This window comes from Ambystoma mexicanum, chromosome 3q (genome assembly GCF_040938575.1).
Source record: "Ambystoma mexicanum isolate Mex_15411 chromosome 3q, UKY_AmexF1_1, whole genome shotgun sequence".
In the NCBI taxonomy this organism is placed as follows: Eukaryota; Metazoa; Chordata; class Amphibia; order Caudata; family Ambystomatidae; genus Ambystoma; species Ambystoma mexicanum.
The window spans coordinates 1,302,562,532-1,302,588,014 of NC_090926.1; the positions used below are offsets into that span (position 1 = coordinate 1,302,562,532).

General features: G+C 45.8%; 1 protein-coding gene across 1 annotated transcript in view; it reads left to right on the forward strand.

Moving 5' to 3' along the window:
* The window catches only part of VAV1 (vav guanine nucleotide exchange factor 1), a 1,439,562-nt gene that overhangs the window by 844,662 nt on the left and 569,417 nt on the right, over positions 1 to 25,483 (forward strand). The gene's annotated exons all lie outside the window — the stretch shown is intronic.

Consider the following 25,483-nt stretch of genomic DNA (forward strand, 5'->3'; position numbering starts at 1 on the left):
TAATGTATGTGTTTACTTTAATACAGTCCATACTATAAGAAAAATAATCACTTATGATACAAATATACTATAAATGTTAGGCACCTTCTTCCAAATACATCCATACAGGTAAATATGAGTCGAGAAGGTCTCTTATCCGAGCCGACCCCGACCTATCGAGGCTTGGAACAGGGTTGCATTCTAGCATTCGACATTATTACATTTTTACATTAGACATATAAACACTGGAAGTCACAAGATCATTGACGCCCAAAATTGGTGAATCCCCTGTTTCTTGGCTACTTTATGCGAATGACTTGATCGTTCTTGACCAGACCCCTGTAGGTCTGCAGAGAAAGCTAAGAGGCGCATTGCAAAACCATGCAATCATTAACAGGAAGAAATCCAACATTCTAACTTTGTCATCAGGCAATGGTGAGAAAAAACTCAACTGCAAATGGTCAATAGGAAACCAGAACCTAGACATAATTCATGATTTCTGTTACTCGAGGCAAATCATTAATGACAAAACCCAAGACACGCCCTATAAGAAGGACATCAAATATAAAATGGAAACTATGACGTCGCAAGTGAAATTAGTTCAAAGCAGAAATGGCACATTTTCATGTATACCCATCACAACCTTCTACAAGCAGAATGTTGTACCGGTTGTGACATACAGAGCCCAAGCAAAAGTACCAGAAAAACCCCCAAAGTGGGATTATTTAGAATGCATCTACTGGAAGAAACTTTTATTGTTATCAAAAAGCTTCCCTATTCAAATAATACGATTGGAACTAGAATTCGTTTCCCTGCAAACTACAGTAGCTTGGCAAGCCTTAGCTCTTTATAGAAAATGCCTAATGCCAAAACCTATGCATGAAGGCCGATTCCTGCTATCGCGGATAGCCTAGCAGGAAACCATGATAACTTCTTACATACATGCAAAGCATACTGTCTAACCACCATGAAGACAACCGCCATAGGACAATGTGTACTGATACACAAGAGAAAACGGTGGCAGCACAATTGGGGATTATTATGGGATACATGTAATCAATACAAATCAAACGTTTTATTGGTTTCAAACTAAAAACAAGATTATAGTACAAACAAAACCTTTAACAGTATATGACCGCAGTTTACTACTATGTCTGGCTGTGGCTGCTACGTTACTTTGTTCACTCCATTCATTCACAATACTCCTGATTGGAAAAGCAAGTTTTAACTTCCTTTCAACTTCCTTGGACGAGGGAAAAGCAAGTCCTTTCTTCTTTTCTGCTGCACACGCCGCGGTCTGGAGGAGGGACATAAAAACCCCCAGACACGCGGAGCGCGCGGTGTGAGCAGTGTGTTGCTGTGTGACCGCTGTGCCCGCGGTTCCTCGCATCTTTGAACCGAAGTATTACTAAATCAGCTTAGGGTGCTTGCTTTATTATTCCTCCTATTGCATAACCTGTACGTTAAGCATAGTGCTACTTTATTAGCTCTTTGAACTAGGCAAAACAACGTTACGTCCAACTTATGGAATCTTTGTGTGAACCTTGGTGTGAGGCAAGGAGAAGCACTTATTTCCTATCTTACTCTTTTAATGACTCACAGACTGTGAGAAAGCCCCTACGGGGTGAGGTCTTTTCAACTGTGCAGTGCTGCAGAGACACTGAGGAACTGTGGAGAGTTGGATGCTCAGTTGGTTAATATTCCAGCACAGGAGCTGCTCATCTCTGAAAAAGGGGACCTGTTAAGTCAGCTAATAAACGCATATTCACACAGCAGTTTCAACCTCATTATATAGATTCTCCCCTATAGCCAGTAATGTGGAAAAGCAATTGGGTATGGGCCGGGGAGAATTAGCTGAACATAACCAACAAGTACCACAATTAATCCTAAAAATGGATGACCAATTCAATCCGCTTCCTATATGGAAAGTTATAGTCCATGCCTCCCAGGAACCTATATTAACTAATGAACTTTGATTTTGCCATCTAAGCATCTACCCATTACTCCAAGAGGATCCAAGGCCTTGGGACCCATCTCGGGTCAAAGATTTATGAACCACTACATAGTAAAGGCTGGAACAACAAGCACCGAGCTTAAAATCCTGCATGTTATCAGAGGAAACGCAATGCTTGACCATTCTGCTATGATTAAACATGATTTTCTTGGGGGTCATAATGATATTATGGATATCAGCATTATCGAATGTGCAGACAAAGCTCTGGGCAATGATAAAATGGAAGGGATTACTGAATGTGTAATGCAGCAGACGTGTGACGCATCGGCCCACGATACACTCACAGTTCTTACGAACATTCTAGAAGAAATTGAAATGGATAAGAGGGAACATGGGGAGGAAAAGATTTAAATACATATTACTGAGGAGGCTTCGAGGGCAAACTGTGAACCCACGAAATGACATCAAGAAGTTGATGAGAGGATCCGCCTCTCTCACCCTACTGTGTCTGCCCTGAATGCTGTGTTGAGTTCATTTGTAGACCTTTATGACAATGTTTGGTCTGAATGAAAATCAATTCAACTTGCGATAACAGAAATCAATGCTAAAGTTGATTATATTGGTTCAGTGCTGCTGGCTGAGTTTAACAGGTAATTGGACTATATTGGCTCAGAATTAAGACCCAGACTGTCAACTTCTACTTTGGCTATGGCCAGGGTGGTGGGAGGAGACCACCACTTAAATCCTATCTTGGTGGGGAGTAGTTCAGAGATCATTGAGATTTCCGAGGGGGCATGTGCTGAAAATGTATCTGATGAAGCCACTAACCCTGTTATGTTATGTTATGTTATGTTATGTTATGTTAATAAGTTTTCTAAAGCGCAAACGTTCGCCCAAGGGTATCTTGGCACTGAGGGGGAGGAAGTACAATGAAACAGCGAGATAAAGAGAAGTAAAGGGGGTCCTATCAGAAGAGGTTAGGTTTTCATCGCTTTCCTGAAGGCAAGGTGATTAGGTAGTTGTTTTATATAAGATGAAAGTTCATTCCATGCAATTCCTCCGGCTACAGAAAAAGCTCTGCCTCCTATGCATACCCGATGGTAGAATGGTACAACGAGTAGGTCAGCAGTGGTAGAACGCAGCTGGCGGGTTGGAACATGACGTGTACATTTTGCTAGCCGAAACTCTGCTCCCAAATTATGCACAGCCTGGTGAACAATACACATGGCCTTAAACCTAATCCGTTGCATCACCGGCAACCAGTGAAGGGAGCTTAGAACAGGAGAAATATGGGCTCCATACATGGTACCTATAGCCATCCTAGAAGCCAGATTTTGTTGTCGCTGTAGTCTCTGAATTTGCCTTTTTGGTTGAGCTAGAGAGAGTTACAGTAATCTAAGCCTGATAATATAAGAGCTGCAACCACCGGAGGGCAGAGAGGCTCAGGAATCAGAGGGAGTACTTTCTTCAGGACTCTAAGCTGAAAGTGGCCCCCTAGACATACAGAAGTGTTCTGGCTCTCCATAGAGAGAGATGCCGACAGAGATACACCTAAGTATTTCACCTTCACAGTAGGGATGGGAAGATTACCAAAAGAGACAGGCCAGAAGGAAGACACCCAAAGTGAAGGACCATGGGGACACCCTACCACCAACACCTCTGTCTTGTCACCGTTCAGTTTGAGCCAGTTGTCGTTCATCCACTTACCAACAGCTGACAGGCATCTTCGTAGGCACGACACCATCTCAGCCTGTTCCAGATCTAGACGTATCAGCATCTGAGTGTCGTCGGTATACGAATAACACCAGCCGCCGAAGGAGTGGATGAGACAGACAAGTGCCCAAATATGAATGTTAAAAAGGATCGGGGACAAGGATGAGCCCCACGGAACTCCGCAATTAAGAGGGCAGGGGGTGGAAAAAAACAGTGGCATAGAGAGGGTCCGAGTACGATCCGACAGGAACAATGTGAACCATGCTAGAACTTGGCCAGAAATACCCATCGGGGCAAGATGGGACAACAGGATGGGGTGGTCGACAGTGTCTAAAGCCGCAGATAGATCTAACAATATCAAGGCACCCACCCCACCTGAGTCCACCAGCCTGGCCATATCGTCCTGAGCGGAGACCAGAACACTCTCAGTGCCTCTGCCAGGTCTAAAGCCCGACTGAGCGGGGTCAAGGAAGGATGGGGATTCCAGAAAAGAGGAGAGTAGAGGGGCCACCAAAGACTCTATAAGTTTAGCAAGAAAAGGGAGAAGAGAGATAGGCCGGAAGTTAGCAAGGACGGTAGGGTCAAGTGACGGCTTCTTTAGGAGAGGGATCACTCTGGCCACCTTCAGCTCAGATGGAATAAGTCCAAATTGGCAGGAACTATTAATGGCCGCTGTGATTGCCCCCACAAGATTGGAGGAGATCTCTTTCATTATGGCTATCGGATGGCATCCGACGGAGAGCAGGATTTGATCTTGTGAATGGCTGCTAACACATTATCTTCAGAGAAGATAGGGAAGACCGACCATTTGAGGAGCTCACTATGTTCGCCCTGGGATTGGAAAGGTTAGAGACATCATTACTGTTTGCAATAATTTGTCGGATGCTGCTAATTTTAGTAATGAAGAAGTGAGATAAGTCATCACATAGCTGTTGTGTTGGCCTTACACTAGCAGTCAGTTTTTCTGAAGACGACAGGGCTTTAACAGCAGTGAATAAGGCCTTAGGTTTACAGAGTGCTGTTTCAATTTTGTCGGAAATATAGTGTGTCTTGGCTGTCTTCACCACCATAGAGTACACTGTTAGCTGGTGACAAAATAGTACCTTGAGGTCAGGATCGTCATTTTTCCGCTAGCTTTAAGAGCAGCCGAATACCAGAGCTCAGAGGATAGCCTGCGTGGTCGTATGAGTTTAAGTGGGGCGGCCTTGTCTGCTGCCTCCTGGATAGATTGAGCAAGTGTAGATAAGGTATTATATGGTGATAAATTACATTTGGCAACTACATGGGAGGTTAACCCCTGTAGGTCGGCAGAGCGCCATGAACATAGCCAGATTTTAGGCATAGCAGTTTTAGTATTAAGCGTAGGTCCATTGATTTTGCATGTTATTAAGAAATGGTCAGACCATACTACTGGCTCAATAGTTTGTAATGACAGGGGTATCTTTCATGAAAATGAGGTATAATATATTGCCTAGTTTGTGCGTAGGTGTATATACAATTTGATGTATATTAAGATCATCTAAACTGTCAAAAAAAGGAATTCAAGGCTATAGGCCTAGGTGTGTGAAGTTTTAGATTGAAATCCCTTAAAACTACTAAATTGGTATGCCTCATTTGAAGGTCACCTATCAAATCTATAAAACATTCCCCAAAATTTCCCAGCGAGCCAGGAGGGCGATATATAAGCAAAAGATGACAATAACTTGTAGGGGACATAATACATTTGACCAGACAGGCTTCCATGTCTAGGTGATGTGCGAAATTCAGTTGATTGACCGTAAGGTCTGATCTGTAAATAACAGCAATGCCCCCACCATGTCGAGGAGTGGGGTCGATCACAATGCACAATATGATAGTTCATTGGAATGGCCTGTGCTAGAGCAGGCACGAAGCTAGGAACAAGCCATGTCTCTGTTAAGCACAGTACGGCCGGGCAGCGGTCCGAGATCAGATAATGTATTTCGGCAGCGTACGCCAGGGAGAATGGTATCAGGAGGTGCCTGCATCATCAGCTGGTCCTTCGAGTAACATAGCACCCTCTCCCGCCCTCCCTCCGCACGGACGGGCACAGACGGGCTTGTGGCTGTCGATTGCATGGGTGGTAGGCCTAGCAGATAAATGCAGAGGCCAAGCGGAAATGCGGCAGAAACCCCGCCTGTTTGAAGGCAGAAAGAGGACTAGCCTCTACTCTGCTGCAGCCTCCAAATAACTAGGTGGAATGATCAGAAACACGGACCGCTATGCGGTAATACAATAAAATGATAGGTTAAGTCTGTCTGTCTACGTACATTCACGTAAAAATAAGCACATACAATTACCATGAATTAAAATAAGGGGAATGAATGCGCGAGTGGCTTTATACTAGCCATCCACAAGGAAACTGTCTCACCTCTCATCCGCGGGTGGTCAGCACGGCACATAAATGCTGAGGCCGAGCGGAAATGCGGCGGGAACCCTGCCTGTTTGAAGACAGAAAGAGGACTAGCTCTACTCTGCTGCAGCCCCCTGTTGCATGTAATGTAGGGGTGGAAAATATAAGGCCTCCCCAAGGAGAAGGCAATCAGCTATACAGGACATCATAAACTGCGATGTGAATTGTGATGTGGGGCTAGGTAATAGTGATGTTAATCTTCTGCCCGATGTAGGGTGGCTGTAGATAATGATAACGTGTTACAACGCGCTAATTGCATCCCCCAGATAAGGGAGACAGACAGACCGCATACTCTAGCAGCTAAAACTGCTCACAGTGCGTTCCTTAGAACTAAACAGAAACCCACTGGGGTTACCTCAAAGGAGCGGGAGGCTGTTCTTCCAAAACCAATATCTGTGGATATGAAAGTAATACTATGGGGCGGATGCCCCATTAAGAGCTCCTACCCTAATGTGCAACAAGTAGAGAATGGCAATCCACAAATAAGAATGGCATCGGGCTGCGGTCTGGGAAAACTTAAGAATCCTCCCTTGACGGGCCGAAAGAAGGTCCCTACAGTAAACCTATGCCCTAATCTTTTGTGACAACCAATGATGGCTGGCCAATGTGGCCTGGGGAAACTGCCCAGAAAGCCTCGGGATACAGGTAAGGTGGCTGCTAAGCCAACTATTTGGAGTCCAGGGATCTCAGCTGCTCCTGCTACGGTCTAGGGTCCTATTGAGTAGGGCCTCTTTGTCAGTAACTAAACCACCCTATGTAGAGATGGTGAAAGAATTGACTGAAAGGGGCCATGGGGGGGGGTAAACTTTGGTACAAGATATCCCCCCACCAGCTGCTTACCCTAGCATTGCCTCTGGTATAAAAGATCTGTTAAATAGGCTCCAAAGACCTCTCATGTTGATTGTGGGTAGTGCCACTAGTACAAGACAAAAGGATAAGGTTGACCAACCTGGAGGTAATACATTGAAAGGAATACATTTGCCAAAGACCACTAAAGAAGAGGCTGGGACTCTGCTAACCTGATAAGAATAAGAAGAAAAGATCTGCCGAAATAGGCCAAATATCCTGTCAATATTTGCTGAAATCCCGGCGTTAGCTCTAGTGAGCTCTAGAGATATCTCTAAGGTGTCCTTTTTGGACAGAAACTGCTCTCATGTATGTTATATGGCCCTTGATTCCCCACTGGTTATAGAGCTTATCCTTACACAAAAAGAGATACTGTGGAATATGGGTTTTGAAATAGATCAAAGGTCATTGAGGAATGATGATTTTCCCTCCCTTCAAAAAGAACAGACTAATGTGGGAACATCCCTATGTACCTGGAAGCATAAGGGGAGGAGTGTAGGCATTACTAACCCTGGAAGGGACCCGGCCAAAGATATTGACTGGGACGCTGTGATCTCCACCTTGTGGCAGAAACTGGTCCCATAATGAGATGCTAGCCCTTTTAGGGGGTAATAAAGAAATTAAGCTGTCTGTAAAGTCATGGAATACCAGAAGCCACCAGCATATTTTCAGTAACCATGTTTGCCTTGTAAATCTAAGAGAGGCAAGCATTATTTGCTTACAGGAGACGTGGCTGACTTCCTCCCCTATATTAGATGGGTATAGGATATCAGTTTGCCAAATCTAAAACTGGGGGAAGACCATTGGGGGGCCTAATTACTGCAACTAAAAACAATTTGGGTTTGGATGGTACTGTCTTAGAGGGCCTCCCATTTGGGGCCTTGGGGCTAGATCTCAGCTCAAGGGAGTGGGGTATAAGATTATTGATTATCAACATCTATTGGCACATGGGTATATCTGCTGCTGAGGTTTTTGTAATGAAGGTCTGTAGTTTAATAAGTGAATGGGTGTTGAAGCATGAGAGGGGAAGGATCATCGTAGCTGGCGATTTAAATGCTGAATGTGACTTGGAGAAGACACCATGGGAAATCTGTGATGCGGATATGAATGGGAGGGGAATAACGACTAAGAGGAAAATCAGTTAAATCTGGTATGTGGAATTAGGTAACATCGGGTTGTTGCCATTGGTGGGCTCCCAGAACCTTTCTAGCCAGACAACGGCTTGGCACACGTGGCATTGAGGTATTATCTCCTCCATGCTTGACTATATCTTTCTTGACAGTCAGCTAAGAAGAAAATGCACCTGCTTTACTGTGACCCCAAATGACTGGAGTGACCATTCCATTCTGACTGTGTCCTTCGATATTGCTGTAACTACCACTTCCAGTCTAAGTTGGATACAGCGGTGTCGGGATACGCTGTCAGAGGGCCGCCTCGTAATATTGAAACTCTAAATCACAATTTAAGAGCTTCTCTAAATACTACTACCATGGACTGGAAACTGAATAATTTTAATGTAAACAAAATCCAGCAATGATGGGGATCTGCGATCCTTGTTATTGGTTGAACTACAAAGAGACATGGCTTCTACATAAGACCGACTCATTGCTACAATCAGGGGTCGCACAGGCTAAAATTACCTTGAGGAGAGATCTGCGCATTATTAGGAACTCAAATCTTGATGAGACTTTTCAAAAAACATATACTAGGGGAATCAAATAAAAATATAGACATTTGTGTAAAGCCATAGACTGCCAATTACTACAACATGATGCTGAAGTGATGCTGGGGATTTTAATTAAGGCAAAAGTCAGCACCTTTTGGGCCCTGGTAAATGGTCAAGAGCCTGATTATGTAGTATCACAACTGAACTCATCCTCGGAGTGGGACTGGCTTATATCTTTGTCAAATAGATTTGGACCAGTGTCAGGTATTGATGCCCGGGGAGGGAGAGACCCACTGGGAAAATCTGGTATTTGAGAGATGGGACCCCCTCTCTGGATATTAATCTTGTAGTGGGCCTTTAAAAAAATACTAAAAGATCTCGGGCAGCTGGCCCCAATGGTCTTACAAATAATACCTTTAAGTCAGATCCTTTTCTCTGGGCTAATTATTTGTATTATGAGTTCAGTGATATTCTAAAAACAGGAGTTACCCCAACATCGTGGAGTACTTCGCATGTACTACCGATCTTTAAGTGCGGGAGTAGGTCGGATCCAAAAAAATTACTGGCCTATTGCCTTGATTGATGCCGATTGTAAAATCTTTTCGGCATTTCTCTTAACACACTTATTAGAATGGGAAAAGAGTTAGGCAGAAACCTGTGCAGTTCCCTCTGGGACCACTGCAAAAGATTTAAGACTACAGGTGTTTGGCAGTAAACCCACTTGGTAGCAGTCTGTACCACACAGATTCACTTGGTAGCTGTGGATGAGCAGTCAGACTTCCCTCAAGAAGAGTTAGGCAGTATACAGAGTATTCACAATAGGTCAGAAGAACACAGTAGAACAAGTTAACACTGACCAGAGCTTGGTGTAAAAGAGATATCATTATTTATTTAAAAACCACATCTAAAAAAACAAACAGGCACTAATGTTAAGCAGTTAAATAACACGGTCACTAAAAGGTATACACTCCCTTAGAAGAATATTAGACAAGTCTTAAGTAAAGCCCCACTTATTTCCAGACAGCGGTGAGCGCTTAACGCAGATGGCACTCTAATAATTCGTTTTAAAAGGGAGAGAAAAGCAGAGTATAATTTGAAACTGATCCCAACACTTTCACAAGAACACAACAAGAGAGGAAGGCAAGTAAAACCGTGAAGTTAGAGTTCAGTAGGCCGGATCACTTTAAGAGGATCAGTACGAAATGTGTCCAAGGTCACATGGTTTAAGTGCACAAGAGTCTTGCAAAGGTTCAAAAAGAGTTGGACCAAAAGAAAGGGACCAGTTAGGGGGTCAAGGCGGCCAGCCCAGTCTAGAAGGTTAAGGGATTATTATTACCTTGTAGCAATCTTTAGAAAGGGAGGCCTGGCGGACACGGTACCTTAAAGTGGAGAGAATACTCCAGCGGGGGAAGTTGTTCCTGGCAGCGGATGCAAATCGGTGCTTCGTCCGGGGGAAGAGAGGATTTCGTCGTGGAGGAAGACAGGAGACCGTTGCACTGCCAGGGAAGAAACCAGCCGCAGAGTTCTCAGGTAAAAGGAGTGGTCCTTTTATTCGCGGTCCAGTGGTAAGTGGCTATCCGGTTGCCGGGGTGCTTGGCACGGGCAATTCGACCACAAGACGTCCTGGGATGTGAAGAAAAGAAGGTAAACTGGTTGTGCCCACCAGTCAGGGGAAGAAGCCTCTCCAGCCGTGAGATCTTCTCTGTCGTCGGGAAGTGGTGAGTCGGTTCCGCAGGGCTCCACCGGTGGTGTCGTCGTGGTAGGTTGGCTCAGCTTCTCCCTGGTCTGATTCTCAGGTCCTGTGGCGACTTCTGAAGTTCCAGTCCCCAAAGCCCTGCTTTTATGCAGCACACCCCCATTCACTCAGCCTAGCTGTCAATCAAACATGCTAAGCGGTGAGCAGGCCGGCTCACCACTTGGGCCAATCACACAAGAGTGCGACTTGAGTTACCAAGGTAACTCAGTCCAGGGTGCCTAAACCCCCTCTCACTCCCCCTATGGTACCCAGACAGAGTGACACCACTTTTGGAGGCTTCTGTGGAGAAGCCCGCCAAAAAGTGGAACAAAGGGCTCGACTTGGGTTGGAGTCACAGAAGAGAACACAAACGCCATTTTAGAATCGAGTCCTGGCAAAAAATACCAACCGGCGAATTAATATTAAATAAATAAACCGGCGGTATGTTCGAGGCTATGAGAATTAAATAATTAAAGTTGGTAGCCTCGAACAATGGGAAAATCCCATAGGGATATATTTGCGGTCGAATATAAAAAGTAGTTTCCACTGCCACCAGCCAAAACTCGATCAGGGGGGACGGAAACGTGCCCCCTCGACTAACAGACCCCGGGGCAATCGAATTTCCCCGACCAGTACGTCCACAATATGATGGTTTGTACTGGTTTCTGTTCATAATTTGGGACTAGTAAAGCCAATGGTGACTTTACATGCCCTGGGAGACAGTAGTCAGTCCCAGGATATGGAGTCTATGGTGGGGTGTCACTATGACACCCCTGTGTTACTGCACGGAGGGTGCTGTATAACACACATAGTAAAAACACGTGAGACCCTATGGAGTAAAGGACCCCATAGCCCATAAAACACATTAACAATCAAAGGAACACCATAAATCATGTCCAAGAGTGGGAGAAAAAGAGTCTCACTCTTGGCAGGAAAAAAAACAAACTCCAGAAATCCAGCAAAGCTGCTGGGGGACTCACAAGGTTGGGAAATTCAGCCTAAAGAGAGTATTCTCCCTAACACTCACCCCCCCAGACTAAGGGACAGGAGGATTTAATCCACTCCTGGATGAATCTCATACCTCTAGTCGATGACATACATCCTAGAGAGACCATCAGCATTTTGGTGGTGACACCCTGACCTGTGCTCAATGGTGAAATCAAACCCTTGCAGGCAGATTGACCATCTCAGTAGTTTTGGGTTTTCCCCTTTCATTTGCATTAACCAAATCAAGAGTTGGTGGTCAGTCTGAATGACAAAAGTAGAACCATACAAGTATGGCCTAAACTTCTTCAGAGCCCACACAATAGCAAAACACTCTCGTTCAATGGTTGCCCAATTTGTTTCAGGATCTTCAGTTTTCTACTGATGAAGCAAATGGGGTTCTCCCTACCTTTCCCATCCAGTTGACTGAGGACTGCACCTATTCCTACATTTGAGGCATCTGTCTGCACAATGAAGGTTTGGTGGTAGTCAGGAGCTCTGAGTACTGGGGCTTGGCAAAGAGCCTTTTTCAGGGTTTCAAAGGCCTGATTGCATTCCTCATTCCACCTAACCTTTTTAGGGAATTTAGGAGAGGAGATGTCATTCAGTGGAGAAGCTATGGACCCATAGTTCTCAATGAAATTCCTGTAATACCCAGTGAGACCTAAGAAGTCTCTCACCTGGGTCTGAGTAGTAGGTGTTGTCAAATTTTGCACAGCTTCAATCTTACTGGGCAAAGGCCTTATTTCTCCAACTCCTACCTCATGTCCAAGGTAGACCACTTTACTCTGCCCAATCTGGCATTTACTTGCTTTTATGGTCAGATTGGCCTTTCCAAGAGCCTGCAAAACATATCTCAGGTGGTCCACATGTTCTTCCCAGGAATTGCTGAACACTGCTATGTCATCCAAGTATGCCATGCAGAAGTCCTCCATCCCATTCAGAACCTGGTTTACCATCCTTTGAAATGTAGCAGGTGCATTTTTCAATTCACCTTAAACTGGTATAAGCCAACTGGGGTAGAAAATGCAGTTTTCTCCTTGGCATGGTCTGTCAGGGCTATTTGCCAATAGCCTGACGTCAAGTCAAATGTGCTGAGGAACTTGGCTGCACCAAGTCTATCCACCAACTCATCTGTCCTTGGCAAAGGGTGGGCATCAGTCTTAGTGACTGCAATAAGAGCTCTGTAATCCACACAGAATCTAAGTTATTTAGATACTGCCTTTGGTACTAACACAATTGGGCTAGACCATGGACTAGTAGAGGGCTCTATTACCCCGAGATCAAGCATCTTGTTAACCTCACCTTTGATGTGGGTTCTTACATTCTCTGACATTCTATAACCTCTGCTTTTGACTAGCAGACAGTCACCAGTGAGTATGTCATGCTGTCCCCAAGGGGTCAAGCCTGGTGAGAGTGAGAACAGGGAGGCAAACTGATTCAACATAGATTTGCACTCTTCCTGTTGCTGTCATGATCTCTGCTTCCAAAAGGTCAGGGTTTTCCCAACTCCCTTGGAAGCAGATCCATAACCCAGGTTCCGAGTGCCAACCAGTCCCAATTGGGACCTTTTGGACCCAGTCCTGGCGCCAGTGGCACCAGGCTCATAAATATGCCCAGTCCCAGCGCTGGAAGCGCCGGGCTCATAATGCTTGGGTGGACTTACCTGCAGCAGACCATGCTGCTTACTTGCCTGCCAGTTGAGCCTCTGATCCTCTTCTGTTTGGAACTACTTTTCCTGTTGGGTGGGGCAGGAGCCACTCCCTAGATTCAGAACACTGGAACTCTTCTGGAAAGCAGGAAATCTTTTCTTACCTAGGCGTGGCTGTGGAAGGAGACACCTAAGCACTACAGGAGGCTATTTAAACCACACCCGATGGATGAATCTTGCTTTGCGTTATTCTGCATCCTCTGCAGCAGAACGCTCATCGTGTCTTCTGCATCTGATCCTGGGCCTAAGGAAAAAGGCTTACCATCCTGAATCCAGTCTTCAGCAACACCTATAAAGACAAGAAAGAACAGGTTAGCATTACGGTCTTCAGTGACAGCTCTTCACTTACCTGGTCCATCGGCTGTCACTAACGCTTTGCGCTGCATTCCGGCATCTGAAAGACAAAGGCTTACCTACTCTTCGTGCACTCCGGAGGTCTTCACACTGCATTCCGGCATCTGAAAGACAAAAGCTTACCAACTCTTCGCACGCTCCGGAGGCCTTCGGCGCTGCATCCCGCATCTGAAAGACAAAACAAGGTGCGTTTAAAGACATTGGGGAACTTTAATACTCACGTGCCATTACTCCTTTCCACATCTAACCCAGTGGGTATTCCGGCACCCTGCAGCCGCTCCGAACTTGTACCTGCAAAATAAAAAGACAGTTAGAGCGCATCGTGAAGCAGGCAACAAGCGCTTACTTACGTGCTTCCAGGCGCTTCTATTCATCACACGGGCTCCATCTTCAACTCACTTCAGCCCGTCATCCGCCATCGCCGGAACCCTGCAAAACAAGAAACATCATTACTAAAGACTTTAAAGACATTAGAATTACTCGAAACTTACCGTTCGTGCAGTAAACAACGGACAGCAGTCCTCTGAAGTCAAGAGGCCTGCTCCCCTTATCCAGTGAAGAAACTGGTTACAGCACCCTGCCCCGAGGCAGATGGAGAGCACGGCGTTCACTTACCTAAGACATCTTACCCTTCGAGTCAGACATACAGTGCACAGAGGTCCAGCCCAAAGCCAGCCGTGTGTTACACATCACCTTTGAAGATACGGTATACGCCCAGTCAAGACCGGCGCCTCTATGGGAATCAGGTGAGCGTTACAGAACGCAAAGCCTACCACAAAACTCCCGTCCAGGCGCTATGGAAACCTCGGATACCGACCAGCTAGCCCAGTTACTTGGGGAACTAAGGGCAGAAGTGCATGCAGCCCGTCAGGAAACGAACGCTCTAAGAAGGGAACTGATTATTTCCAAGGAGCGAACAGATGATCTCGCTAGACAATTGCTACAGTCACAAGCCGGACAGACCCCGTTATCCGCATCTTGGGGAAATCTTCCTTCTACATCCTCTATGAATCCAGTGCAGATCAACCTACCTGGGAATGTACCTCTGGCTCCGCCCGAACGATTTTCTGGTGACCCAAAGAGGTTTGCAGTATTTATCAATCAGTGCCGGTTGCATTTCTTATGCCGGCCAGCAGCCTTTCCAACTGATCAAGCTAAAGTAGCTTTCGTGCTTTCGTACCTTAGTGGCAATGCGGCAGACTGGTCGATCCCTCTAGTACATCAAGATGATCCGGTCCTCCATGATTTTCAAGCTTTTCAGCTCAGTATGGAAAAACTGTTCGCAAGACATTCACAGGGGCAGGCCTTGGACAATGAGCTTCTTTCGTTGCGACAAGGTAATCAAGACCTTTTGGCTTATATTGCGTCTTTCAACAGACTGATAGTGGAAACTCAATGGCCTGAGGACAAAAGGATTACGCTGTTTTATAGAGGTCTACGTGGAGAGCTCAAAGATGTGTTAGCCCAAGTAGTGAATCCCCCACAAGATTGTTCGGACTATATAGACTTAGTCGTTCAAATAGATCACAGACTGCAGAACAGGAAGGCCGATCGTTCCAAGTTTGATGCTTGAGTATTTTCCAAACCGCCAACTCCTTCCAAAGGAGTAGACTCCGGGGAACCCATGCAAATAGGGGGTCTGAAAGGTCCTCTAACACAAAAGGAGCGGGAAAGGAGAAAACAGTTGCAATTATGCCTCTATTGCGGAAACTCATGGCACTTTCTTCGAGACTGTCCGGTGAAACCTGCCAAGAAGGCAGTAGGAGCTGCAATTACCAAAGTTACAAACTCTGAGCAGGGAAACGACCTCGCCCGACAAGAATAGAGGTCCTCTTGCCGAGCGTGAAAACCAGTTCCGTGACCTCGCATTTCGTGATACCTATGGTCCTCATTAGCCCTGATAATCCGGATCGATTACATGCAATTGAAGCTTACGTCGACAGCGGTGCCATCGGCAATTATGTGGATCATGAAATGGTTTTGAGGATGAATCTAACTCTTTGTCCCAAGGCTGTAAAGGACGTCATTACTACGGTGGATGGTACGGAGATAGCCTCCGGGCCAGTAACGCATACCACTCAAGAGGTGACGCTAGTAAGTCAAGATGGACACCATGAGAAGATCGTGTTCGATGTGATCAAGGCCCCTCAGTTTCAGATTATTCTAGGAATACCTTGGTTAGAGAAACACAATCCTCTGATCGATTGGCGAGCAAGAACGGTCCAGTTTCCAGAATGTGTCTCTACTTGTCACCCTCCACCTGGTGTTGCACTGGCAGCAATTTCTTCAGAGACTCCCCAGTTACCTCCCGAATACCTAGAATACCAAGATGTTTTCCGGAAGGATCAGGCTAACTCTCTACCTCCTCATAGGTCTTATGACTGCCAGATAGACCTGATACCTGGATCTACTCCTCCTTGTAGTAGAATGTATGCCCTCACCGAGCCTGAGAACCTTCACCTTCGACAATACCTGGATCAATACCTGGCAAATGGGTTTATTCGTCCTTCCAAGTCCCCTGCTTCTTCAGCTTTGTTCTTCGTTCCAAAAAAGGAAGGAGACCTTAGAACTTGTATAGATTATCGCTCCCTGAACCAGATCACCGTTAAGAATAGATATCCGTTACCTTTGATCCCTGAACTCCTGGACCAAGTCAGAAAAGCATGCATATATACAAAGCTGGATCTTAGAGGAGCTTACCACTTGGTACGAGTAAAAGAGGGCGATGAATGGAAGACGGCCTTCCGCACCAAGTATGGGCTATTTGAATATCAGGTCATGCCCTTCGGACTTTGCAATGCCCCGGCCGCCTTTCAATATTTTATGAACGATGTCCTCAGAGAGCTCATAGATGTGTGTGTTGTTGTTTACATTGACGACATCCTCGTTTATTCTTCATCGGAAACACGTGAAAATGGTCCTCGAAAGATTGCGTCAACACAAACTTTTCGCTAAGTTGGAAAAATGTGTTTTCAACGTGACTGAAGTTGAATTCTTGGGATTCATATTATCACCTGGCGGAGTGCGTATGGATTCAAAGAAGGTCGATGCAGTTCTCAAATGGCCATCACCATCCTCCGTAAAAGGTGTGCAAAGCATGTTAGGCTTCGCTAACTTTTACCGCAGGTTTATCCCCGAATTCTCTCGAATAGTCCAGCCCATCACTGCCTTGTTAAAGAAAAACAAACGTTTTGAATGGTCTACCGAGGCGGAACAAGCTTTCCAGGATTTGAAGACTAAATTTATCTCTGCACCAATCTTAAAACACCCTCGCCCCGAACTCCCCTACATCGTGGAAACTGATGCTTCAAGCCTTGCCATGGGGGCAGTTCTATCACAAAAGGACCCGGTAACCAATCAGTTCCATCCCGTGGCATTTTGGTCCCGCAAATTCTCGCCTCCTGAAATCAATTACACGATTACTGACAAGGAACTTCTGGCTATCAAGTCTGCCTTTAAGGCTTGGCGGCATTATCTGCTGGGGGCCCGACACACCGTTACTGTGATTACGGATCACCGAAACCTGCAATATTTGAAAACCGCAAAAGCCCAATCCTCTAGACAACTCCGTTGGGCATTATTCTTTGCCGAGTTTGACTTCATAATTACCTATCGACCTGGTACAAAGAACGGTAAAGCTGATGCCCTTTCTCGGATGGGAGTGGAAGAACACTTGATCAACCCTAAACCTGTACCAATCATTCCCGAACAAAGAATTCTGGGTGTAATCGCCACAGAATCCATAGAGGAAGTTAAGGATAAAGCCAGGCAACTTGTAACTCCAGCAGACATACAGAATTGGCATCTGCAGGGAAAGGACTTTGCAGTAAAGGACAACTTATTGTATTTCCAAGAACGATTATACCTACCCAGCACAGATTTACAGAAAAAAGTAATCTCTTGTTATCACGATTCTTTAATGGAAGGACATCCCGGTATGGCCAAGACCTCAGAAAAGATCAAGCGCTACTTCTGGTGGTCGTCTTGGAAAAAAGATATCAGAGACTTTATAAGGTCCTGTGGAGTATGCGCCCAAAACAAGAGTCAAAAGGAAACACCAGCAAGCCTCTTACGCCCTATTGACATCCCACCTCGCCCTTGGCATACGCTTTCCATGGACTTCATCACCGATCTACCTCCATGCTCCGGATACAATACGATTCTAGTAATCGTGGACTTATTGTCCAAGATGGCGCATTTCATTCCGCTCAAAGGTTTGCCAACAGCAGCAACTCTGGCCCGAGAATTTCTCGAAAACATCGTCCGACTGCACGGTTTTCCTTCGGTTCTAATTTCGGATCGAGGTAGTCAATTTATTTCTCATTTTTGGCAAAGTTGCTGTCGGTCGGCTCAAATTGATGTGAGACTATCGACCAGTCACCACCCTCAGACCGACGGACAAACCAAGAGGACCAATCAAACTCTGGAAAGGTATTTACGCTGCATGCTGCAACAAACTGAAAAAACTTGGAAAGACATCCTTTGGATAGCCGAATATGCCTACAATAACTCTGTCCATTCGGGAACTGGGAAAACCCTGTTTTTTCTTTTGTACGGCAGTCACCCTCGAACCTCGGAGTTGGATCCCCTCCAAGATCTTGAAACACCAGCAGTAGACTACCTGCATTCTACAATCACCCAAGCCTTTAAGTAAGCTGTTTCTCACCTTCAAAGGGCTAAAGAACAATACAAGAAAGGAGCCGATCAACATCGGAAGGAAGCCCCTCACTATCAAGTAGGGGATCAAGTCTGGTTATCCACCAAATATCTACCTCTAAAAGGGCCACGCACATTCAACCCAAGATACCTTGGTCCCTATTCCATCACTACCATAGTAAACCCAGTAGCAGTCAAGTTGGACTTGCCCCCGCACATGAAGATACATCCGGTCTTCCACGTCTCTCTATTAAAACCCGTGCAACCTCAAACCCGACTAACTAAATCTCCAAAACCTATCCTAGTTGATGGAGAACTCGAGTTTGAAGTCAAAAGCATTCTGGACTCCAAGATCTCCAAATCTAAACTATTTTACCTAATTGACTGGAAAGGCTACGGCCCCCGAGAGAGATCCTGGGAACCTGCTGAATATGTCCACGCTCCTCGCCTAATCAAAAGATTTCACCGAACATTTCCTGACAAGCCAAAACCCCCGGAGAAGCCCGGTTTGGGAGGGGCCTTGAGGGGGGGTACTGTCATGATCTCTGCTTCCAAAAGGTCAGGGTTTTCCCAACTCCCTTGGAAGCAGATCCATAACCCAGGTTCCGAGTGCCAACCAGTCCCAATTGGGACCTTTTGGACCCAGTCCTGGCGCCAGTGGCACCAGGCTCATAAATATGCCCAGTCCCAGCGCTGGAAGCGCCGGGCTCATAATGCTTGGGTGGACTTACCTGCAGCAGACCATGCTGCTTACTTGCCTGCCAGTTGAGCCTCTGATCCTCTTCTGTTTGGAACTACTTTTCCTGTTGGGTGGGGCAGGAGCCACTCCCTAGATTCAGAACACTGGAACTCTTCTGGAAAGCAGGAACTCTTTTCTTACCTAGGCGTGGCTGTGGAAGGAGACACCTAAGCACTACAGGAGGCTATTTAAACCACACCCGATGGATGAATCTTGCTTTGCGTTATTCTGCATCCTCTGCAGCAGAACGCTCATTGTGTCTTCTGCATCTGATCCTGGGCCTAAGGAAAAAGGCTTACCATCCTGAATCCAGTCTTCAGCAACACCTATAAAGACAAGAAAGAACAGGTTAGCATTACGGTCTTCAGTGACAGCTCTTCACTTACCTGGTCCATCGGCTGTCACCAACGCCTCGCGCTGCAATCCGGCATCTGAAAGACAAAGGCTTACCTACTCTTCGTGCGCTCCGGAGGTCTTCACACTGCATTCCGGCATCTGAAAGACAAAAGCTCACCAACTCTTCGCATGCTCCGGAGGCCTTTGGCGCTGCATCCCGCATCTGAAAGACAAAACAAGGTGCGTTTAAAGACATTGGGGAACTTTAATACTCACGTGCCATTACTCCTTTCCACATCTAACCCAGTGGGTATTCCGGCACCCTGCAGCCGCTCCGAACTTGTACCTGCAAAATAAAAAGACAGTTAGAGCGCATCGTGAAGCAGGCAACAAGCGCTTACTTACGTGCTTCCAGGCGCTTCTATTCATCACACGGGCTCCATCTTCAACTCACTTCAGCCCGTCATCCGCCATCGCCGGAACCCTGCAAAACAAGAAACATCATTACTAAAGACTTTAAAGACATTAGAATTACTCGAAACTTACCGTTCGTGCAGTAAACAACGGACAGCAGTCCTCTGAAGTCAAGAGGCCTGCTCCCCTTATCCAGTGAAGAAACTGGTTACAGCACCCTGCCCCAAGGCAGATGGAGAGCACGGCGTTCACTTACCTAAGACATCTTACCCTTCGAGTCAGACATACAGTGCACAGAGGTCCAGCCCAAAGCCAGCCGTGTGTTACACATCACCTTTGAAGATACGGTATACGCCCAGTCAAGACCGGCGCCTCTACGGGAATCAGGTGAGCGTTACAGTTGCTCAGGTGTCAGATTTGAAGAGACATTTACTCCTTCAATCTTTTCTTCTAAAGGTAAGCCTCTGAGGAGATCAGGAAGAGCTTCACTCTCTTCTTCTTCCTCTGTTGATGCTAGAAGCAAAGCTCCTACATCCGGCCTGGAGACATACGCTTTTAGCCTGTTGGTGTGGAAGACTGTTGGAGCCTCCTTGGGGTTGCCCAAGTCCACCAGATAGTTGACCTCTCCAAGTTTACTCACAACTTTGAAGGGTCCCATCCATTTGTCTTGCAAGGCCCTCTGCCTTGTTGGAATCATAACGAGGACTAGCTGGTCCTGAGTAAACTCAACCATGTTAGCCTTTTGGTCATGCCAGTGCTTGACCAATGCTTGTCCAGCTTTCAAGTTGTCACTTGCTTCTGCCATCATTTGTGACATTCTCCTTCGGAGACCTATCACATAGTCAGTCACTCTGACTGGCTTCGGGGAGGGAGCGCTCTCCAACCCCTCCTTGATCAGGGCCAATGGACCTCTGACCGGATGACCATAAAGAAGTTCAAAGGGAGAATAACCTACTCCCTCCTGAGGGACTTCTCTATAAGCAAAGAGAAGGCATGGCAGTAGAAGGTCCCACTTTCTTTCAAGGGGGTCCCATAAAGCCCCTATCATGCTCTTCACGGTTCTGTTGAACCTTCAACCAGCCCATTGTTCTGAGGGTGGTATGCGGTTGAGAACTTGTAAGTAACTCACAGGTTTTCCACATGGCTTTCATGTAGTGGAACATAAAATTCGACCCCCTGTCAGAGATTACTTCCTTAGGAAACCCAACCCTGGTAAAAATACCAAGGAGGGCCTTAGCCACAGCCGGAGCTGTAACAGTCCTCATAGGAATTGCCTCAGGGTATGTAGTAGCATGGTCTACTACACCAAGTATAAACCTGTTGCCTGAGAAAGTAGGAGGATCAAGGGGACCAACAATGTCAATCCCTACTCTCTCTAATGGGACTCCCACTACAGGGAGAGTCACTAAAGGTGCCACATTCTTGGAGCCAACCTTACCAGAAGTCTGGCAGGTGTGGCAGCTCCTGCAGTATTTATCTACTTCGGCCCCCATCTTTGGCCAATAAAAGTAGAGTGAGAGCCTTTCCTTAGTCTTCTTGAAACTCAAGTGACCAGCCAAAGGAATCTCATGGGCTAACTGGTCTGTGGTCTGTTCTCTTGGGGTACTACAAGTCGTTTGTTGTCCCCAGGTGCAGACTCCATTGGTTCACTGTAGAAGAGGCCATCTTCCCAGTGTAACCTATACTTCCCAGGCTCTTGCCCTTCAGCCTGAGCATCTGCCTGGTGGCGAAGACCTTCCAGAGTTGGACATTCTCTCTGTCCCTTACTGAAGTCTGCCCTGTTGGGTCCACCTTCTGCCAGTAAAGACTGCAGCTCAGGATGGTCAACAGGATCCAGATCGCCAATGAGTTCCTGGCCTTCCACTAGCTCTTCTTCAGAGTCTAATTCTACCACACAGGGTTGTACCTCCTTCTCAGCCTCAGCTGGAGGGGGAGTTACGGGTGTAACTTTGGACAACCTAGGGGAAGTCCTTGTTGGCTGCACTGGAGTGCTGGCTGTGAGCTTCTTTTTAGGAGTTTTAGGTTTCCCTTTTCCTTCTAGTTTCTTAGAGACAGCTACTGACATCTCCAGTGGAGCAGGAGTGATCTCTTTCTTCATCATCTCCTTGGGAGTACCTCTCATGGTTCTCTCCCTTGCAGGTCTGGTGAGCTCCTGTAACCTTTTACTAGGAGGTCTGGGGGTATGTGACACTACTCCAAGAGTTTTCAAGTCATTACCCAGCAGAACCCTTCCTGGCACCTCACTTTGTATGCTGACAGGTATCTTCACAGTCATGTCATTACACTGGGTGAGAACTGGTAATTGGGGAAGCATCTGCACAGGCCCTCCAGCTAACTTGGTGAGGCGTTTGGGTGCCTTAGCAACATCCTCAGCCTGAAAAAACGATTTGTCCACCACAGTTATGCTGGCCCCAGTGTCCCTAATGGCAGGAGTCTCCTGACCATTCACCTGGACACTGTCCTTATAATACTCTTTAGTATTATCTGGGATAGAATTATAGACATCTAAGTTCTGTTGTTCCCACAAACCCAGAGACACTAAAGAAACACTGGCTGAGACTCCAATGGGTTCATCAGCCAGTAATAGATAGTTTCCACTTGCCATTTGTACTTCCTCCTCTGGAGCGAAGGCTAAGGAGACAAGCTGGACCCCTGAAGGTTTACCCTTACATCTGGGATCTCCTTTCACATGGTCAGTAGAGACACAAACAAAGCATTTACCAAATGCTTTCTGAAATGGTGGCTTGTTCTGACCTCCTTCTGGTTTGGCACCAGGAGGTACACTAGCCTGATTTGGTTTCCCTTGTGGCTTACCCTTTAGGTTCTATTTGGGGCCCTCTTTGGAATTGGAATTATTAGAATTCTCTTTGGAGTCCTTCTTTGGCTGTTTTCCCTCATCCTTTTTCTGAGTAGCCCCAGAATCCTTGTGAGTGGCCCTGTTGGCAACCCACAAGTCAGCAGCCTTAGCTAACTTCCTGGAATCTAATTCCCGTGAATCAGCCAAGTGCTGTCTGAGCTCAGGAGAGCAGGCATCATAAATTGACTCCAACATTACAAGATTCTTCATTCCTTCATAAGTGTTAACTGTGTAACCCTTAATCCATCCCTCTAGGTTTTTCAAACTTTCACTCACCCAGGTAGCCCAAGGGGCACCATCATGCTTTTTGAGGGTCCTAAACCTCTTAAGGTACTGGGAAGGGGTCTTCCCAAATCTAGCTATCAAAGCTAGCTTCACATATTCATAATCCTTCTTATCCACCTCCCCCAACTCCATTACCACATCAGTTGCAACAGGGGGAAGCCTAGAGAACAACCAGGGAAGTAACTCATTCCCTGTGATATCCTGGAGCCCATGATTATACTCAAACATTTTTAACCAATCCAACACATCCAACTCAGGTTCATACATACCCACTAATTCCTTAGGCATCCGGGGTCTTTTGGGACTGGAACTCCTAGAGGAACCAGAGGAGAGAGAAGCATTTTCCACAGACAACTTCTTAATTTCTAGTTCATGATTAAGCTCTATTTCTCTGAGTCTTAACTCAGCTTGCTTCTGCTCAGCCTAGGCATTCATTCTTCTGAACTCTAGCTCTTGGTTTCTTTCAGTTTGAGCAATAAAACGTTTGTACTCTAATTCAAGCTTCATTTTTTCAAGTTCAAAATAAGCAGGGTTACATGTAGGACCTGGTATGACACTCTTAGATGCCTCTCTATGCTGGTAGATGCTAGGAGTATAATGGAACATGATGTTCTCTACGGAGTATCTAACACTGTTAGATGCCTCTCTCTGCTGGGAGATACTAGGAGTATAATGGAACATGATGTTTCTAAGAAATCTTTAACACTGTTAGATGCCTCTCTCTGCGCGAAGATGCTAGGAGTATAATGGAACATGATGTTCTGTAAGGAGTCTATGACACTCTTAGATGCCTCTCTCTGCTAGTAGATGCTAGGAGTATAATGGAACATGATGTTCTCTAAGGAATCGCTAACACTGTTAGATGCCTCTCTCTGCTAGTAGATGCTAGGAGTATAATGGAACATGATGTTCTCTAAGGAATCAGTAACACTGTTAGGTGCCTCTCTCTGCTGGGAGATGCTAGGAGTATAATGGAATGTGATGTTCACTAAGGGGTCTATTACACTCTTAGATGCCTCTCTATGCTGGTAGATGCTAGGAGTATAATGGAACATGATGTTCTCTACGGAGTATCTAACACTGTTAGATGCCTCTCTCTGCTGGGAGATACTAGGAGTATAATGGAACATGATGTTTCTAAGAAATCTTTAACACTGTTAGATGCCTCTCTCTGCGCGAAGATGCTAGGAGTATAATGGAACATGATGTTCTGTAAGGAGTCTATGACACTCTTAGATGCCTCTCTCTGCTAGTAGATGCTAGGAGTATAATGGAACATGATGTTCTCTAAGGAATCGCTAACACTGTTAGATGCCTCTCTCTGCTAGTAGATGCTAGGAGTATAATGGAACATGATGTTCTCTAAGGAATCAGTAACACTGTTAGGTGCCTCTCTCTGCTGGGAGATGCTAGGAGTATAATGGAATGTGATGTTCACTAAGGGGTCTATTACACTGTTAGATGCCTAACTCTGCTGGGAGATACTAGGAGTATAATGGAACATGATGTTCTCTAAGGAGTCTCTAACACTGTTAGATGTCTCTCTCTGCTGGGAGATGCTTGGAGTATAATGGAACATGATGTTCTCTAATGAGTCTCTAACACTGTTAGATGTCTCTCTCTGCTAGTAGATGCTAGGAGTATAATGGAACATGATGTTCTCTAAGGAATCGCTAACACTGTTAGATGCCTCTCTCTGCTAGTAGATGCTAGGAGTATAATGGAACATGATGTTCTCTAAGGAATCGGTAACACTGTTAGGTGCCTCTCTCTGCTGGGAGATGCTAGGAGTATAATGGAATGTGATGTTCACTAAGGGGTCTATTACACTGTTAGATGCCTAACTCTGCTGGGAGATACTAGGAGTATAATGGAACATGATGTTCTCTAAGGAGTCTCTAACACTGTTAGATGTCTCTCTCTGCTGGGAGATGCTTGGAGTATAATGGAACATGATGTTCTCTAATGAATCTCTAACACTGTTAGGTGTCTCTCTCTGCTAGTAGATGCTAGGAGTATAATGGAACATGATGTTCTCTAAGGAGTCTCTAACACTGTTAGATGTCTCTCTCTCTGCTGGGAGATGCTAGGAGCATAATGGAACATGATGTTCACTAAGGAGTCTATTGCACTGTTAGATGTCTCTCTGCGCGTAGATGCTGAGAGCATAATGGAACATGATGTTCTCTAAGGAATCTATTACACTGTTAGGTGCCCCTCTCTGCTAGTAGATGCTAGGAGTATAATGGAACATGATGTTCTCTAAGGAATCTCTAACATTGGTAGGTGCCTCTCTGCTGGCAGATGCTAGGAGTATAACAGAACATGACATTTTCTAAGAAATCTCTAACACTGTTAGATGCCTCCCTCTGCTGGCAGATGCTAGCAGCATAATGGAACATGATGTTCTCTAAAGAATCTCTAACACTGTTAGATACCTCTCTCTGCTGGCAGATGCTAGGAGAATAATGGAACTTGATATTCTCTAAGAAAACTCTAACACTGTTAGATGCCTCTCTCTGCTGGGAGATACTAGGAGTATAATGGAATATGATGTTTCTAAGAAATCTTTAACACTGTTAGATGCCTCTCTCTGCGTGAAGATGCTAGGAGCATAATGGAACATGATGTTCTCTAAGGAGTCTATGACACTCTTAGATGCCTCTCTCTGCTGGCAGATGCTAGGAGTATAATGGAACATGATGTTCGCTAAGAAATATCTAACACTGTTAGATGACTCTCTCTGCTCGTAGACGCTAGGAGTATAATGGAACATGATGTTCTCTAAGGAATCGCTAACACTGTTAGGTGCCTCTCTCTGCT